The following is a 19,017-nucleotide window of genomic DNA, read 5'->3' as shown; positions in this document are numbered from 1 at the left end:
TGCTAACGCTTCAGATCCAAATATTGAGCGGAAGTTACACGGTTGTGAAAAAATAGTTCCACTATAGCAAAATAAACGGATTGGAATCATATATTGCGACGATATATGGTTTATAATCATCAACGAACACCACTAACCACTCGGTGAGTTTAACAGTTTTGTAAACGAACATTATTGGCTGTTTTAATGACATTTTCGGACATGCCCATTGACTCCAATGTTAAATGGGTCCATGGCCAATTCTATTAGTCAAAAACTCGAGAGAGGAACCATTGTCAAAAAAATGTTGTCCACCACTCTTGTTCATCCAAAACAAACTACAATATAGACTCAAGGTGTTAAATACCGGAATTATCCTTTAAAGTTAAATTATTTAGCATGCATACTTTGGTTTCACATGTGTATATTATTTCTGCCAATCTGTAGGCTGTAAAATGCCCTATAATTTAGAAATAGATTTCACATCTGTACGTTTTTTTGTGCACATTTGAGAAATGATCTTAGATCAAATGTAGAAACGAAGCTCTTGCATGTTCTTTATACATGGCTCGTGTCCCTCCTTCAATGTAAGTGTATTTGCACCTAATGCAGACATTTGTAGTGTCCAAATGCATTTTGAAGTTACTGTACATTATCCTGGGTGTATTTATGATTAGAGCCAAACAACAAACCAGAGCTGCAACTGTCCAGAAGAGCAATGGCAGTCGTCTGTAATAATTGGATAACAGCGCTGTTTGCAGGAAAGTACTGGATCCTGTTTACATGAAGCTCATTGCACAAGACTGTTGTGCTGCAGCGCTCGGAAAACAGGACGTTTTATAGGGCGCTAAACTCAGATAATCTTGTTTGCATTCCCAAACCAATTCATTAGGTAAAATATTGCTGTAGAACACAAAGAGAAACTTCAACACCCTTGTAGTAAAATCCTGTGCAAGTTCCTTCAGACTATAGACGATAAAAAAGGTCCCTAAAAAAGTCATTACATGAACACTAATGATAACTGCACTAAATGTGTATTTGGACACTAAGAAATGTATGCATTTCATCAAATAAAATCTCAGAGCAAAAGTCAAAAACCACTTTGTTCGATATTTTGTTATGCAAGTCAAGTCAAATGTATTTTCAAAAGCACTTTTCACAATGCACATTGTTGCAAAGCAGCTGTACAGAAAATCATGATTTAAATGGTTATAATAAATCAAAATCTTCATGCCTTATTAGTTGCATGAAGCAGGTTCGAGCTGGGCAATACTAAAGTTTACATTTTGTAGCAAATTAAGCAGTCGAGATTTGCAATATTGCTTTACATAAGTATGTATGCAGTACAAAGTATAAAGAGTTGAACGATAATATACTGGTATTTTGCAACTAAATAAAAAATCAGGCAGAGATTTGCTATATCGCACTATACACATGTGGATAAACGACGTACTTATATTTAACTTTATATAGAGCTGTGCGTTTACTTTTTTGCAAATATGTATACAACCACACAGCCGAGATTTGCTGTATATATTGATTTATGTTAGTTTACTGTATCTCTGCAGGTAAAGTACGATGTATCCAACTAGTTTACATTTTCCAATGCCATGTGGGCATTTTTAAGAGTGACTTGACGGTCCGAATACTTGTTTTGGGGATGCTTTGCAAATGTAATCTTCAAAATAAAGAGTGCAGGAGCTTGTTCTAGTATCCGTTCAGTCAGAAGCAGATTTAAGTAGATCTAGTTTAATACAGCAGCCCATTTCCGTAGAACTGGACACCTTCTGTTTCTGCCAAAATGTGGTTAAAAGCACCAGGGTTATATGATCATAGTGTGCACATGACCGACGATGCGTAGTTAATGAAAGGCCTTTTTGTGTGGAGAGATCATTAAAACCAACAGATGGAGAAGCGGAGGGATTTTAAACTCCATCCAGGGAGGTTCAGCTGTACAAATCTTTGTCAAATGGTCACAGATGAGCGGTGTGCTTGACCAGAGCGGTTGTCCATTACAGAGACGTTTCAGTGCCATCTGTGGAAGACTCTCAGACGTCTAAATGATCCGCTTATACAGGGATCCGTGCCTCGGCTTTCCAAATTCCAGCTCTGAATTGCGCTCGAAGGCACTTTCCATGTGATTAGACTCAAAAGATTCCTTGTCCCCTCAGAATGAAACCACAGAGTTCGCCTAACAGACATAATCATAGAGCGAGACTTTCCATTGAAAGGACTGTACTTTATTAAATGACAGCGTTGGCATCTGAATGAGGTGAACAAACGTTGAAAATGGGTGTTAAGAAGTAAATTATACATCATATCAGTCTTCTTAATTACCAGGAAACACGTAGGCTACTGTGAAAATAGCGAATAACTATTGTGAGGTCCTAAAAGTCTGAGAACACACTGAAAAAGTTTTTCTTTTCAAGTCAAAAAATAAAATAAAAACAAAGTCTCAGACTTTTGCACCTGTACACCATTCAAAAGTTCGGGGTCAGAAGAATTTTTCATGTTTTTAAAAGAATTATCTTATGCTCATCAAAGACTGGATTTATTTGATCAAAAATACAGTGAAAACTGTGAAATATTATTACAGTTTAAAATAACTGCTTTCTATTGTGATATAGGCTACACACACCGGCCACTTTATTCGGTACACCTGTTTAACGGCTCTTTAACGCAAATTTAATCAGCCAATCACATGGCAGCATTTAGGCATTAACTTTAGCTCAAACTGAGCATCAGAATGGGCAAGAAAGGGGATTTAAGTGACTTTGAACATGGCATGCTTGTTGAGTATTATAAAAACCATACTTCTAACAAACGTTCGCAGACAACATCGCAGAGTTGTGTGTTTGGAGCGACAGCTCTCGATCTGTGGTTATTAGCAGAGTTTCTTGTTTGCATGACATGTGGACTTATTATAAATCCTTATCTTGAGCCAAATAAGCAAGCTGGCATTCAGTACAATCTATATCTTTTATTTAGAATACATACAAATGTCATTTACGTCATTTAGTTTGTCAAGAGATTTAAAGCGTCGTTTTTTGAAGAGTGTGCGTGTGTGAACGAGCTCTAGTGCGTAAGAACGAGTCTATGATTGAATCTGGAAATAAAGCAAAATAACTGAGAAAAATTTTAAATAGTCCTCAGATGCCATGTACATAATTAATCTAGCATTAATTCGATCTCAAAAAGATTTGTAAACAAAAGTTATTAGCCTACTTCACTACCTGCGTGACATCATTAACCAACGCGGTTAAACGACCAATTTTCGACAATACGGTTTCGGGAAACAGTCGTGATTCGCTAGTGCAAACTGAGGCTATAGTTCACTAGCCTGGTCCTACCAGACTCTCCTACATGTCATGTGTACAGAGAGTCTGGCCGCTCTCCATTGACAAGCGTTAACTTCCTTGAAGGCGGGTACTCTGTTAAAGTTTAAAACTATTGGATCTGCTCAGAGCCACTCTGGATCTGCCGTAACCAATCGCTAACGTTTGGTCGTGATGTATGACGACTCAAGCTAGCGCACGACCTCAACGTCATCGTTCTCAGCCACTCCCTCTGTTCGCTGATTGGACCGGTAAAAAATTGACCGGAGAAAACCCAAGAATACACCACAATCCCAGATGTAGTACTGAAGGAAAATTAATATTGAGCGGAAGTACGTAAGAGGGCGGAGCCAGGCTAATAATTCACACGGGCTCACCAAACCTGGACAATAGAAGATTGGAAGAACGTGGCCTGGTCTGATGAGTCTCGATTTCTGCTGCAATGTTTAGATGGTAGGGTCAGAATTCGGTGTAAACAACATGAAAGCATGGATCCATCCTGCCTTTAATCAGCGGCTCAGGATGGTGATGCGGTAATGGGTATTTTCTTGGCACACTTTGCACTCCTTAGTACCACTTAAAGGGTTAGTTAACCCAAAAATGAAAATAATGTAATTAATGACTCACCCTCATGTCGTTCTAAGCCCGTAAGACCTCCGTTCATCTTCGGAACACAGTTTAAGATATTTTAGATTTAGTCCGAGAGCTTTCTGTCCCTCCATTGAAAATGTATATACAGTATACTGTCCATGTCCAGAAAGGTTATAAAAACATCATCACAGTAGTCCATGTGACATCAGTGGGTTAGTTAGAAGTTTTTGAAGCATCGAAAATACTTTTTGCTCCAAAAATAACACAAAATAAGACTTTATTCAGCATTGTATTCTCTCCCGGGTCTGTTGTCAATCCTTCACAGTTACGCTGATGGCGTAAGACGCTGATGACGTGTTATCTGGTGCGCTCGAGCTTCATTTATAGACTGAGGGAAACTCACGCTGTAAAAGTGTCTCATCCGCGACATGCACATTTACGCACCATTAAAAAAAATGATATCCACGCAAACAATGTAGAATAGCTTGAATATAGCGTGCGTCTCCCTCAGACTGTAAACGAAGCTCGGGCGCACCAGATGACACGTCATCAGCGTCTTCCGTCAGCAGCGTCACTGCGGAGTCCTGAACGCAGATTCACAACAGACCCGGGAGAGAATACAATGCTGAATAAAGTCTTATTTTGTGTTATTTTTGGACCAAAAAGTATTTTCAATGCTTCAAAAACTTCTAACTAACCCACTGATATCACATGGACTACTTTGATGATGTTTATATTACCTTTATGGACATGGACAGTATACCGTATATACAGCTTCAATGGACGGACAGAAAGCTCTCGGACTAAATCTAAAATATCTTAAACTGTGTTCCGGAGATGAACGGAGGTCTTACGGGCTTAGAACGACATGAGGGTGAGTCATTAATTTCATTTTTGGTTGAACTAACCCTTTAAACATCATTTAAAGGGTTTGTTCACCCAGAAATGTAAACTCTGTCAGTAATTACTCTCCCTCATGTTGTTCCACCACCGTTAGACTTTCGTTTATCTTCGGGAACACAAATTAAGATATTTTTGATTAAATCTGAGAGCAGTCTCACTCCTCCATAGGCTTCTGTTGTAATTGACCGTTCGCAAAGACCCGCCCCCCTTAGTTACTGTCGCTATGTCTGACAAGCTACGCCGCTCTCACACACACACGTTCTCACGCAGTGAAAAACACATCGCGGAGCAGAGAGGAGACTGACAACACACTGACCAGCTTACTTTTCGGTTACTTTTGATATTAAACATATGAAACAAAGTCTAACCTTTCAAATTTGGTCATTTTTTACAAGAAATTTAAACAATAAATAGCGTTTTGTGGCTCTTTAATGTGTGTGACAGATCGCTCAGTTAAAGCTGCTCGTGAACCGATCATCTCTTCCTTCTAGTTCATTTATAGCATCAAATAAACATGAATGAACATCAGAGGGCTGTGCGATATTGAAGAAAAATGCGATATGCGATAACTCCTTAAATAATGCGATATTCGATATGCGATACGATAATGCCTAAAGTGTGTAAAATAAACTTAAATTATCTTTAAAATATATTTAAAATGATATAACCTACATGTGTTTCACATTCTTTTTATGACAAGAAAGTGAACATCAGTGTTTTACTGTAGCATAAGTGTTATTTTAACATCAGTGTAAACCACAGGGCTTCAGGTTATCCTACATTAGCTTTATTTAATAAAAGATGCTGAGTCATAAAATATAAAAATAAAACATTGCTTAGTTTTCACTGTATGAATTAAATATATCCTGATACTTATTAAAGCTAAAATTTTGTCTTTTGTTCATGACCCCATTTATTGCAAGCTGTTGCGATATGCATATTGCGATATATATACATTTGCGATATTTCGATAAATTCGATATATTGTGCAGCCCTAGGGCGTCAGTACACTCCGCTTCTCAAGTTCAAATCCTCCAGTGTTAATCTACTAACTCTCCTGACTGCTTTGTCGGACAAAATGGCGGATGGTGAAGTATGATTGGTCAGATCACCTGTCAATCAAGCTCCCTGTGAAGGACCAATTGAAACTTTACGGCCCAGAAAGTTAGTAAAGACAATGTTTAAAATAGTCCAAGTGACTACAGCGGCTCAACCTTAAGTTTATCAAGCGACGAGAATACTTTTTGTGCGCAAAAAAACACAAAAATAACGACTTTATTCAACTCTTCATTTTCTTCTGTGTTCCTCTGAGTGAGTTCACGTAGTGTAACATTGCAGCGCTTCTGGGTTGTACGTCAGAACGGAGGCTCACTATTGGCCAGCATCACACACATGACCAGCGTCGGCCAATAGTGAGCCTACGTTCTGACATACAACCCAGAAGCGCTGCGCTGTTATACTACGCAAACTTTCTGGTCCGGCAAGTTTCAATTACAACAGAAGCCTATGGAGGAGTGAGACCGCTCTCAGATTTAATCACTAATATCTTCATTTGTGTTCAGAAGATGAAGGAAAGTCTGACGGGGAACAACATGAGGGAGAGTCATTACTGACAGAGTTTATATTTCCGGGTGAACTATCCCTTTAAACACCAAAGCCGACCTGAGTATTGTTGCTGACCATGTCCATCCCTTTCCCGTCACAAAGCTCAAATCATCTCATGCTGGTTTCTTGAACATGACCGTAAGTTCACTAAACTCAAACGGCCTTCACACTAGCCGACCCGATACTAGCATGGTTTTAAACTGTAATTTATTCCTGTGATCAAAGCTAAAAAAAAAATCAGCATCATTACTCCAGTCTTCAGTGTCACATGATCCTTCAGAAATCAGTATAATATGATGATTTGATGCTCAAGAAACATTTATGATTATTATTATCAATGTTGAAAAAAGTTGTGCTGCTTCATATTTTTCTGGAAACCGTGATGCAATTTTATTTTCAGGATGCTTTCATGAATAAAAAGTTCAAAAGAACAGCATTTATTTGAAATAGAAATTTTAGAACATTATAAATGTAACTTTTGACCAATAAAGCTACACTGTGTAACTTTTTTAGTTTATTCTTAGCTAAAAACACTTAGTTCTTTCAAAAATATATGTGCTCATTAATGTATATTTACTTCGTTCAAGTAATAAAGTATTCTCGTGAGTGTATAATATGCCATTGAAAATACATACGGGTGAGGGGTTCGAATGTCGGTCGCCATGTTGCCCCTCCATCTTGAAAGTACATTAGCCAAAGAGGGACATACCCGTTCATTCAAGCTTCGCCTTTCGCGTCTCCGCAATTCACTGGCACCGGCCCTGTTTTTATTTTTTCCTCTCCCTCTCCCTCCGTCACATCAGCTGATCTCTGCTCACGGAGAAAATGATATAGCCTACACTGTAAACGTTGCCTTACGCTAGTGATGTCGTACAATATACAGAATAACGATAGCACTGATAAAAGTTACTTTACCAAGATTAGCTTGCATTCGTCTGGGAACCTGATAACTGATGTTAGCAATGAAATGGTAAAAAATAACGAAAACTATTATTCATTTTACATAGACGTCATAACGTATATGTTAACTGACAAATGAAATTACTGCAAATTATAATAGTTTTCTAAAGTAACCTCATCACTTGAAGGAATACTCATGGACGAGGTCGAACTGGAAGCCAAGTTAATCTTGGACTACATTGGCCACCGTAGGAGTTAAAACGAAATCGGAATTGAGAGGAACAGAAACTAATATTCACTGGATGGTCATATACCTTTTCACCGCTAGATGGGGGTAAAAATCACACAGTGTAGCTTTAATGCATCCTTACTGAATAGAAATAAAAATAAATCTTAACTGACTCCAAAATTTTGAACATTAGTGTATATAATGTAATATAAAAGGCCAATAAACAACACCAATAGTGAGAGCTTGCATATTTATTCAACTACAGCTTAAGTTGCAAAATTACATGAAACGCCAGTTCATCTTTAAAAAGATGACGAGGCTAGAATTCATGTTTTATACACCAATCATACACAATTATTACAGAATAATTCAACATACGAGAAGCTATTCACTGGCTATTTACAACACAGTTAGCATATCTAATCTATGAGAAGAAACTGTGAGGAGAATTATTCAGATCAGAAACAAAAGGAAGAGCATGCGGTCGATAAGGAAAGACTAGAGCAAGCTGGGAAGGTCCCCAGTTTAGTGGAAAAATATATGGAAGACTAAGAAACTAAGGTGGGCTTTCCAGTTGGTCTTTGAATTAGGATTGTTAGAAGTATGTGAACTGGAAGCAAAGACAAAACTGCAAATACCGAGTGCTACTTAAATGAATAAATATAAAGCTTTTTGGTTCTTTAACCCATAAAACTCATTTATTTACAAGAGCAGTTGTTAAAAATGTCAATGAGAAAGTTTTGATGCTACATTTTTTGCCTTAGAAAATACATCGAAGGACCCTGTGCGCTAAACGAGTGAGTGTGTTTGTACTTATTAGACATTTACAGCTGGTGTAGGATACACGGCGGAGGATAAATCTGACCTCAGCTGCCCTGGTGTGTGTGTGTGTGTGTGTGTGTGTAGGGATGCCACCATATCGGTATCAGCCGATATATGTTCATTTTTAATGTTATCGGCCCGATAAGAAAATTTGCCCGATATATTAAAGCCGATAAATAACGTGTTATTTCCTTCAGCTGAGACTCTTCAGATGCATGATGGTTTTAAATTGCTTGAAATATGATTGAAATCACTTCAAAACTGGAAAATACAGTTCAGTGCGACATGTGCATCATATCGGCTACATAATATTTTAATAAGAACATCATAATTGTGTGTTTGGGACATGGCTTTTAATGGTGAGACTTTTATTTTGTAATCAGGCTCTAAAAAATGACATAAAAAAATTGGGTTTTGATTTATCGGCTAATATATCGGTTATCGGCTTTCAAATATAAAAAGTTATCAGCCCAAATGTTCGCATCGGTGCATCCGTGGGACTGAGCACAGGAGCATCTGTCTATATGAATGTGTCCTTGATGTGTTTAAGGAATTCACTGCTCAACAAAAACATGAGGTTCGCGTTTCGTGAGATACCCTGTGCTTTAAGTATGAGATCTAGACTGAGTTTGCTATTGCCAGAAGTGACTAGTGCCAGGAACTAACTACTCCTTGAATTAAACCTTTACAATAAAGGGTTAAATAGTGTTAATAATTGCAGTTTTGTGATTGCTCCGATTGTCTGAAGTTTTAGAAATTTTCAAATAACAATCTCTGAGAAAAAAAAAAGGATACAAAACACCAACTCTTTAACAAATCTGTTTTTCTGTCCAATGAGAAAGCCACACGGAAACAACAAGGGGGAATAAAGTCGATCCGATCCGAGTTACGACAACCAGACAACAAAGAACCAACACCTCTTCTGAACATGAACATATAAAATAAAACCCATCTGAGCTTCCTTCACAAGGAGCAGATTAAAGTCCAAAATAGCACCATTCATCAGTGTCTCAAATCCGTGGCAGCATCTCAGTCACTTACCACAAGGAAACAATGCATCTCTAAAGCTACTTCTATATCACAACGTACATGATTACACTTTAATATACTGGCAAAGCAACAAAAAAAGTTAAAAAGCGAAAAATTAACAAGCGAATACTACCAAAAAGATGAACTCTGTAGCTTTTTTTAGTAACTGCATGAGAAGTGGGGACTCTTAGCCTTAGTAAATACTGTAAGGTGTGAGTGTTGACTGACGTTTACGTGTTTTAGTGATGAAGACGTGTGATGGATGTGAGGAGGGACATCAGTGCTTCTGTGAGAAACTTTTATTTGTGGCGATAATGTCGAAATGGCCGGTTCACAGAAGTGCTAGTTTTGACTTCAAATACTTTTTAGAGGATTACAGCTGAAACGTGAAAAATGTTAATATCGTGCAAAAGTTAATTTATTTCAGTAATTCAACTTAAAAGGTGAAACTAATATATTATATAGACTCATTACATGCAAAGTGAGATATTTCAAGCCTTTATTTGTTATAATTTTGATGATTATGGCAGATTATGAAAACCCCAAATTCAAAATTAGAATATTGTGAAAAGGTTTTTTAAGCCATAATCATCAAAATTATAACAAATAAAGGCTTGAAATATCTCACTTTGCATGTAATGAGTCTATATAATATATTAGTTTCACCTTTTAAGTTGAATTACTGAAATAAATTGCACCATATTATAATTTTTTCCAGTTTCTCCTGTATAAACAAATAAAAATGCCACAAAAAAAAAAAAAAGTTTGCATTTGTACATTTGCCAATTTTCTCATTTGCTTTTATTCAATTTTATTATAGATACTGCAGGGTTCCCACAGAATTTAAGTAATAATGTCGAATCACGTTGTCATTCATAATTTGATGATTAAATAAGCAGCACATTTTTTTTTGTGTGTGATTTTATTAATTTCCCCGATTTGAATTCACTGATATTTCTATGGGAACCCTGACGTTGGTAACACACATTGGTGGAGCGCTAGTGTTCGTCACATTACAGCGCTGTTGCATGAACACTGTTAACATTTCTCGTGGGTTTTCAGTTCACAGGGAATTCACAGAGATATGAAAGAGTCCAGCCGTGCAAAGAAGAAGTGGACAAGTGGAAGACATGCTGCTGCCGCCAGGGTCCCGGACCCCCGGGAACAAACACACACATGTGGGTCTTCAGTGAAGCTCCAGTCTGTCTTGAGGTGCTGTGTGTCTTTACTGCCGCCCCCTTCCGAAGAGCATATCATCAAGGCTTAGAGTCCCAGGTTTTTCTAAAATTTTATTAATCACATAGATGGGGGGGGGGAAGCCCCCAGCGTCATAATTCATCTGTATCGCACGCCATAACCATAGAAAATAAGGATATACATGATTTAGGAAATAAAAAATAATATACATGAGGATACAATCTCTCCCCCAGAGGGCCGTTCTCTATCCTACATCGGTCAGGAATGTCGATCTTTCGTGGCGGCTCCTCTCCACACCGCCAGGCTCGGGAACAAGGCCGTTCGCTCTGAGGAACAGAACCAACAATAGATGGAAATCACGCGGTGTTGTCATCCAAACACTGGGATTACTGGGGGACTCAACCTACCTAATGGGATCACCCATTGCTTCTGTTGGTGTCATTTTGAAGAAGGAACCTGCAAAAGAGAGAGAGAGAGAGAGAGAGAGAGAGAGAGAGAGAGAGAGAGAGAGAGAGAGAGAGGAGAGAGGAGAGAGAGAGAGAGGAGAGAGGAGAGAGAGAGAGAGAGAGAGAGAGAGAGAGAGAGAGAGAGAGGAGAGAGAGAGAGAGAGAGAGAGCAATATATTTATGTTTGTTATATATAAATATATATATAATAGGGCTGTAAACGATTAATCGCAATTAATCGAATCCAAAATAAAAGTTTGTGTTTACATAATATATGTGTGTGTATTGTGTATAATTATTTTGTATATATAAATACACACACATGCATGTATATATTTGAGAAATGTATATACTGCATATATATTTTTATATGATTTATATTATATATAAATAGAATATTTTATATATAAATAACACATTTTCCTTAAATATATACATGCATGTGTGTGTATTTATATATATATATACAAAATAATTATACACAATACACACATATATTATGTAAACACAAACTTTTATTTTGGATTCGATTAATCGCGACTAATCGTGTATAGTTACTGGGGGAAAATTATGCGTTAAGATTATTAGGTAACACTTTATTTTACAGTGTCCTTGTTACATATGTTACATGTACTTACCATAGTAATAACAGTAAATTATGCATAATTACATGCAACTAACCCTCAACCAAACCCTAACCCTATAGTAAGTACATGTAGTTGCCTAATATTACTCAGTACTTAAATATATAATTACACTGTAACAATGATGCCTTAAAATAAAAGTGTAACCGATTATTATTGCATTGGTAACACTTTACAATATGGTTCATTAGTTAACATTAGTTAATGTATTCAGTTAACTAACATGAACTAACCATGAGCAAAAATACAGCTTTAAAAAATACAGCATTGTTAGTTAATAGTGCATAGTAACTAATAGTAACTCATGTTAACAAGATTTTAATAAAGAATAATTAGTAAATGTTGATATTAACATTAACAAAGATTAATAAATGCTGTATACATGCAGATCATCATTAGCTCATTAACTAATGTAGTTAACTAATGTTAACTAACGAACCTTATAGTAAAGTGTTACCGATGCATTAACGCACCGCCCCAGATCTACGTAGTTCATCATACAGTTCATAAAGTTGATTGGTGACGATCATGAAGCAGAGCAACGACTCGCTGTGTGATGAAGCCTATAGAATATGATTCAAATGATCCTAAAATTCAAGATATTTCGGCAAAAATGCCCCTTATGAGTTTATCTCATTTATATTATATGATAGTTAAGCAATATCTAACGAGTGCAATATCACACTAACGCTGTTTTTGTCCCGAATAGCACAAGTACAAATGTGATATTGATTTTATATAACAGTTAAATTATTAAGAAGTTAATATTGTGTTATTGTCTGTTTTTGCTCAATTTTGCCAATAGAAATATTACTTATAAAGCCAGAACAGAAGTGTTGTGTGTCTCGGAGCAACACAGCAGTGCTTTGTTTCTGAATGAATCAGCGTTTTGAGCGAATCAATCGAGTGAACCAATAATTCAGTGACTTGTTCATAAAAAGAACCATTTATTTAATTCCTGAATGACTCAGCCTTTTAAAACGAATCGAGTGAATGATTCAATGACTTATTCATTTACTGCCACCTACTGGCAGTTTTAGTTTCTTATTTACAGTGTCATTTAATTAAAATATATATTTTGGGTAATAGTTTGCCCAAAAATGAAAAAAATGTATTTGTCGTTTCAAACCTGTATGTCTTGTGAGACATAAAAGAAGATATTTTGGAGTAGTTATGGCCGTTGTAGCCTGTAAGTTTGTGTAATAATAAATTCTAGGTCGAATCATAAAAAAAAATTATTTCTAAAATATAGGCCTATATCTTTCTAAAGCTAATTTTTAATTATGTCTATTTGATGCTTTTCTTATTTACCACAATAATAACTTTAAATTATCTTTTGGGATTAATTTCTCAGCCAAATTTGATGTGCAATTAATTTGTGATTAATTAGACTAATTAATCGGCACATCACATCATGTGAACCAGCAATGAATCATAAACATTGATTTGAAAATTGGACAAAAAGACAAATATACACGACTGTCTAGTTAATGTCTTTAACTACAATATGAAGCAAACCAAATGAAAATCAAATTATTATTATTTAAACTGGCAAAATGTTTGTGTGTGTGTGTATATGTATGTATTTATGTATATATAATCATTTACAATTTGCCAGTTTTTATTGTATATATACACCTCTAATTGGTCGACATTTCTTTGAAGAATTTCGTTTTCCACCAAGAATTTCACAGTTAAACACGATTATTTAAATTGAAATGAGTTATTCAAGAAATAATGTGGGCTGTTTTTCTTCAACAAAAGCAAATACCATCGATTAACACCCTCGTTCCCAGTAGGTCTGTCTTTAAAGGTTTGCATTGCAAGTTGTTATTATTAAAAAAATAAAATGACATGTAGAAATGTTACTTATAACCTGACGACTGCACTTTATTACCAAAATATCATATGCATGATGTCTCGTAAATTTAAGGTCATAATCTCTGCTCTGAAGAAACATTCATCCTCCCACATTCCTGCTGAGTCAGACAGACTTCAGACGACGACTAAATCTATTTGATATACTCGGTGTGAGCCGGTAACATGCACCACCACAGAAGACAAATGCAACAAACAATGCTATGCATAATAATATGCATTTATTTTCTTAAGCAAATGCACACGGTTGCAATCGTGGGGCCAGACACTGGCTTCCCATTCCACTTCCCTGACTGCAGCTTGGAGCGTTTCCAAATCCAGTCAAACGAGGTCACATTTTCCCCCGCCATACTGAGCGCGCATGAACCCGATGAACCTGCTGCAGAACAGACTGATTGTGGAAAAACGCCCCTGCTGACACGGTTCCAGCTCACGCCAACGACACCCTAGTCCACACTGGGGTTTTAATCATATATATTCACTATGCAATAATGAGAAATTGCATAATTGCACACAAAAAAGCCCTAAAATTGCATGCATATCAATCCCATGCAATGCAAAAAAATCAAATGACTGAAATAGCACTGCAATCAAATGCCCTTGATGTCTGTATAAGCATATGAAAACAAACAATGGTGAGTTGCATTGCATGATGCTGGAATAAGTACAACAGCAAAGGAGACACGTCTACCGACGATGCCCGTATGCATGACTTCATCTTTGAGTCTAAATTTAGGACTGTGCTGTGCATGCAACAGCTTTGGAGCTCCCTAGACAGTCACGGATATGTGGTATTCCTGCTTTGAGCACAAGGCATTCTGGTATAGCTGCTGAATGAGGTGAAAATGGTGGAAAATAAGACACCCTTGTCCTAACATGAACTGAGAAACGAGTTTGGCATCGAGGGGCTGTCGGGTTTTCCCCTTGGAAGTGCTGCTGATGATACTAAAAAACAGGTTTAAACCCACACAACAGAGCAACATTTAATCGTTTCTTATAATCAGCATTAATAACCCTTAATGCTTTAAAGCTGTGTTTGTGTGTTTAGGTGGCAGACTGGGGGAATACAGTCAGTCCGTGTCTAAGTACAAATAACATTAGTATGTTCAGTTATTGTGCTGCTGCTGGTCTTTGACTGTAATTTCGGCCGTTTATTAATCTAGTAAATCAAGTTTAGACTTTCCTGTTCAACGGCAGACAGAACAAAGGAGGCGCTGCGATCCCAGCGGCACTTTCGTTATTCCCGTTTGTTCGATTTTATTCCCATCTGTCCTGCTTTTTGTGAGCTAGATACAGTCTAGGCATGTTTTGGACTAAGATAAACACAATGTCATACATTATATTCAGTACTAGAAGAATAACTATCTAGCGTTAAAGAAGTCCCGATTATTCATCGTTTTTTAACTTTTGGCGAATGTGTGAAGGTTTACTTACAGTTAAAGCCTTTGTTCTTGTCCTTTCACTGTAAAGTTACTGCTGGAAAAGACGTCTGTGGATGAAGGCAGACCCGAGCAGCAGCCTTGCGGGGCTCTGACACCCCATACAAGGCTGCAGAACTGGAACTCAGCCGCTTCCAATGGCTGACTGCATGTAATTCAACAGAGAGCTAATTTTGACCATACTGGACCGGGGCCAAGCCCCCCATTCCGGCTCTGCACTGCAGTTCGGTTCAGACGGACCGTTGATTACCCGGCGATGGGCGGGGTCTGGGAGGCTCCGCCCCCTCTGCACGCGTGCGTGCGGCGCCATTGATTGGTCGGTTAAAGTTGTCTGATGAGACACAAAGGATCTTGGTGTATGTATGGCAAGCCGTTTTAACTTTTATTAATTCCCAGGAAATTTATTCTTTCTTTCTTTTTTTTAATTAACCAACGAACTTTACATATTACAGGGGGTGGTTGATTATGATTTCACTTTTCTAACTTTAGTTAGTGTGTAACACTAGCGGCGCCAGGATTTTGATTGTAGGTGGGCCTCCAGAAAACTGGATGGGACAGTTAAAATAAGCCAAAAAAAGAAAAAACCCGGTTCCCTTTCATCTCCGTTTCAGCGTTTTTCTGCGGCACTGAGGACAGCGACTCTAAATTTCTGATGTCCATCTACAGAAGCCAATAATGAATCAAAATAAGATTATTTGTATTATTTACTAACTTTTGTTTCGTCATGTTTTCATAGCCTATACCTCAATAGCGTACCAACACCAGACATCGGTGTGCTCGGCTCAGATGTGTGCGCGTTGCAGTTGCTAGGAAACACAGACGCGCGCGGACATGGATTTCTATCGCACGGGTCAGCTTCTGTTTTCGGTTAAACTGCGCGTTGATTGTTTTATTACTGTAAATAGATCATTTCTATTACCCTATAATATAATTTCTATTAAATACACTGACAAATAAAATAAATAGTTAAACTCAAACTTCAGATTTACTAGGGCACGTCTAGCAACACCCCTGGGCCTGGGTCAAAATGGATGGGCCCAATGGTAGCGCCGCGGGTGGTGAGTAATGTTGCTGTTTGATCATAAACAACATCTGCAAAGTTACAACGCTCAAAGTTCAAAGCAAAGGGGGATATTTGCTTTTAAAGAAGTTGTTTTTTAAGGACTACAACAAACGGTTGGTAGGAACTACACGAGCTTCCTCACGGGTTAGTGACATCACCAACCCTAAAATTTACATAAACCCCGCCCCCTGGAACACGCAATAAAGGGGGTGAGTACATGTTGAGGAGAGGTAATCGAAGCTGCTAACACACACACACACACACACACACACACACACACACACACACACACACACAAGCTCTTGAATCTCCGATCCCTGTGCCGGGAGCAGCAGCTCATTTGCATTTAAAGTAACACACACAAAACAATGTATTTTTGCTCACCCTCAAAAAAGGACAATTTTAACATGCTATAAAAATATCTGTGGGGTATTTTGAGCTACAACTTCACACACACACACACCCTGTGGACATCAGAGACTTATTTTACATCTTGTAAAAAGAAGCATTATACCACCCCTTTAATACATCCAAAAACAAAACATCCCAGAGTGTACAAAACATTGATTCATTCATCAAAAATCTGTAGGCCTATTCATTAAAGATATGACAACTCTTTCTTGCTTTCTTATTGAGATCTATTTTCACTTGTTAAAATCAGTGTTTGAATCTAATTGTGTCAAAGCCTTTCCTAATAATTTCCTAATAATATTGGGGAAAGAAAATATGTCAGTGGTTAATAGATGCTATTCACACCAAGTGAAAATAGCATATTTTCTTAGCGATAGATGTTATTTACACTAAGTGAAAATAGCGATAGTTTCTATTTACACTATATAAAATTGCAGTATTTTCTTTGCATTAAGCGTTAATAGATACTATTTGCACCTTAGTATTTTAGTGCATTACAAAACAGAATGCAATAATAACATAATGAGTGTAAATTATTATATTTATTAAAATGCTGTATTATTTGGACAACAAATCCCTCCCTACACCTAAACCTACCCAATAAACACTAACACTTTATTATTAAATAACCGTTTAGGCACTTTAATTCCACTTTTCACATATTTTCTTCATATTTATTGAAAATAAATGTCTTTCCAATCTTATATGCAAAGGGAGAAGAACAAGTTCGGCAAAAGGTGGATTCGAACTCGGGTCGATCACTTCAAAAAAGATCTATTCACTGTTATATGCTTACAGGTCTCAGGCCGGTTTTACGACGCAACCAGCACATATTTTTTTCACCGCATTTTTCTGATATGTGAAATTGGAATTTCAACTATAAGAAATCAATTCTTGATCTCAACAACTGAATTTGAATGGCAGCCTATTGATATCAAAAAAAAAAAAAATTACTAGTGGAAATGTAATTCCTGATATCAAGAATTAGTATTTTAACTAGTGACTATTTATCAAGAATGCATATCCTGGGAATTAATAAAAGTCAAAATGGCTTGCCATAGTTGGTGTGTGTGGGCGCTTGGTGGCCCAGAATGCCGAGTCTTTCATTGAGGCGCATTCAAACCTTTAGGAGTTTTTTATTTATTGTTGAGGGCTTTCTCTAGCAAAGATAATCTTTTAAATCTACATGTTCATTTGATATACGCCTCGGAAGAAAAAATAAATCTGCTCGTTAAAGTTCAATAAAATACGATGTAAAAGTCTTTATCAAGCACGGATGTGATTGATCCATTATGTCCATCGCGGTGAAAAGTAACAGAGACCTGACCACTCCGTCTCTTCAGCAGCAGTGAATTATCAGTCCATAATTTAGATCTAAATTATGCTATTGTTCAACTTTACTAGCGATTATTAAATTAAAATAAACAGTGAAAAGTTAAAATAGAAGCAAAATAATGAGGAAATTGTGCGAGGCGAGGCCTATAAGCCCCGCCCATTTGGGAATAGATGACGCGCTGCTGTCCAATAAGAGCCAAGCAAGGAACATGTGCTTGAGAGTGATTGGCGAACGCCTGAAAAGTCCGTTGAGTGTCACTCGTTGTTTGAATAAAACTCTTTATTAAAATTGTGAAACGAAAGCAATATTATAATATGACATTAAAACATTGTGTCCCCAAAAAGGTCCATAAAATCTCAAAGTTCAATCTCAATATGGTGAAGAAGGAGACGAAAGCGTATTATTTTGCATAGGTTTAAAACAGTACTTTTTAAGTCTCGGTGGAATCATACAAACTGAATTTAAATGTAAATCCTTAATATTCCTCAGTTGAGGCTTATAATGAGGTCTACGTGTTGAACTAGTAATAATGTGAAACTGCACTGTGCTAGTAAGCAATAACAATTTCAATGAAATGGAAACACTTCTCAGTTCAGGTATATTTAGTTAGTTAAAATGAACTAAATATCTCGACTTGTAAGTGAGCTTCGTGAGAAAACCGTTGATTGTGCAGGACACCTGTCTTAACAAACACGCGCCTAGTTGCTAGGTGACGCGTGACAAATGAAAACAAAATTGGCTCAAATTCGCTACTTATAAATTATTGCCGCGGGTTTTTCCCGCGGGTTTAAGGTGCATTAAATACTGTAAAAGACTATAGTACAATTCTATATAAAACAATAGTGGATTTAACACCAACATTTAATGTGTAATATTAAATTGTATGGTTTTTAATGTAACCTCCATTTAAATAACTCGATCAGTTCAAGACTAATTTATGCAATTTTTTATTATTTATTTGAAAGAATTTAAAGAGCAGTTTCACGTCTATCCTTGTATTGCTCAACTGCTCGAGGTAAATAGGGATTTAGAAAGGAATTAATGCTATACTTCGTTAAAGAGATTAATTAAAGTAGCTATATCTAATAATGACATGAAGCTAGTAATTCATTAATATTTTTAGAGTAACTTTAGATTGAAACGGATTTTCACTCGCAAAATTTCGCAGAACAATGGTAAATAATGTTACAAAAATAGGAGTCGTGATTTT

At 36.9% G+C, this 19,017-nt stretch overlaps 1 long non-coding RNA gene across 1 annotated transcript; it reads right to left on the bottom strand.

Moving 5' to 3' along the window:
* Positions 1-7,778: 7,778 nt before the first annotated feature.
* LOC306991866 lies at positions 7,779-15,279 on the bottom strand. Its single transcript, XR_013796176.1, has 4 exons — positions 14,993-15,279; positions 10,998-11,046; positions 10,800-10,916; positions 7,779-10,674 (listed from the first exon to the last, which is right to left on the bottom strand). It is a non-coding gene; the product is annotated as an uncharacterized lncRNA (long non-coding RNA).
* Positions 15,280-19,017: the final 3,738 nt, after the last annotated feature.

The sequence above is a fragment of the Phoxinus phoxinus genome (assembly GCF_949152265.1).
Source record: "Phoxinus phoxinus genome assembly, chromosome: 23".
Taxonomy (NCBI): Eukaryota; Metazoa; Chordata; class Actinopteri; order Cypriniformes; family Leuciscidae; genus Phoxinus; species Phoxinus phoxinus.
Note: the sequence above shows the minus strand (reverse complement) of the source record. Positions and strands in the feature narration are given on the sequence as shown.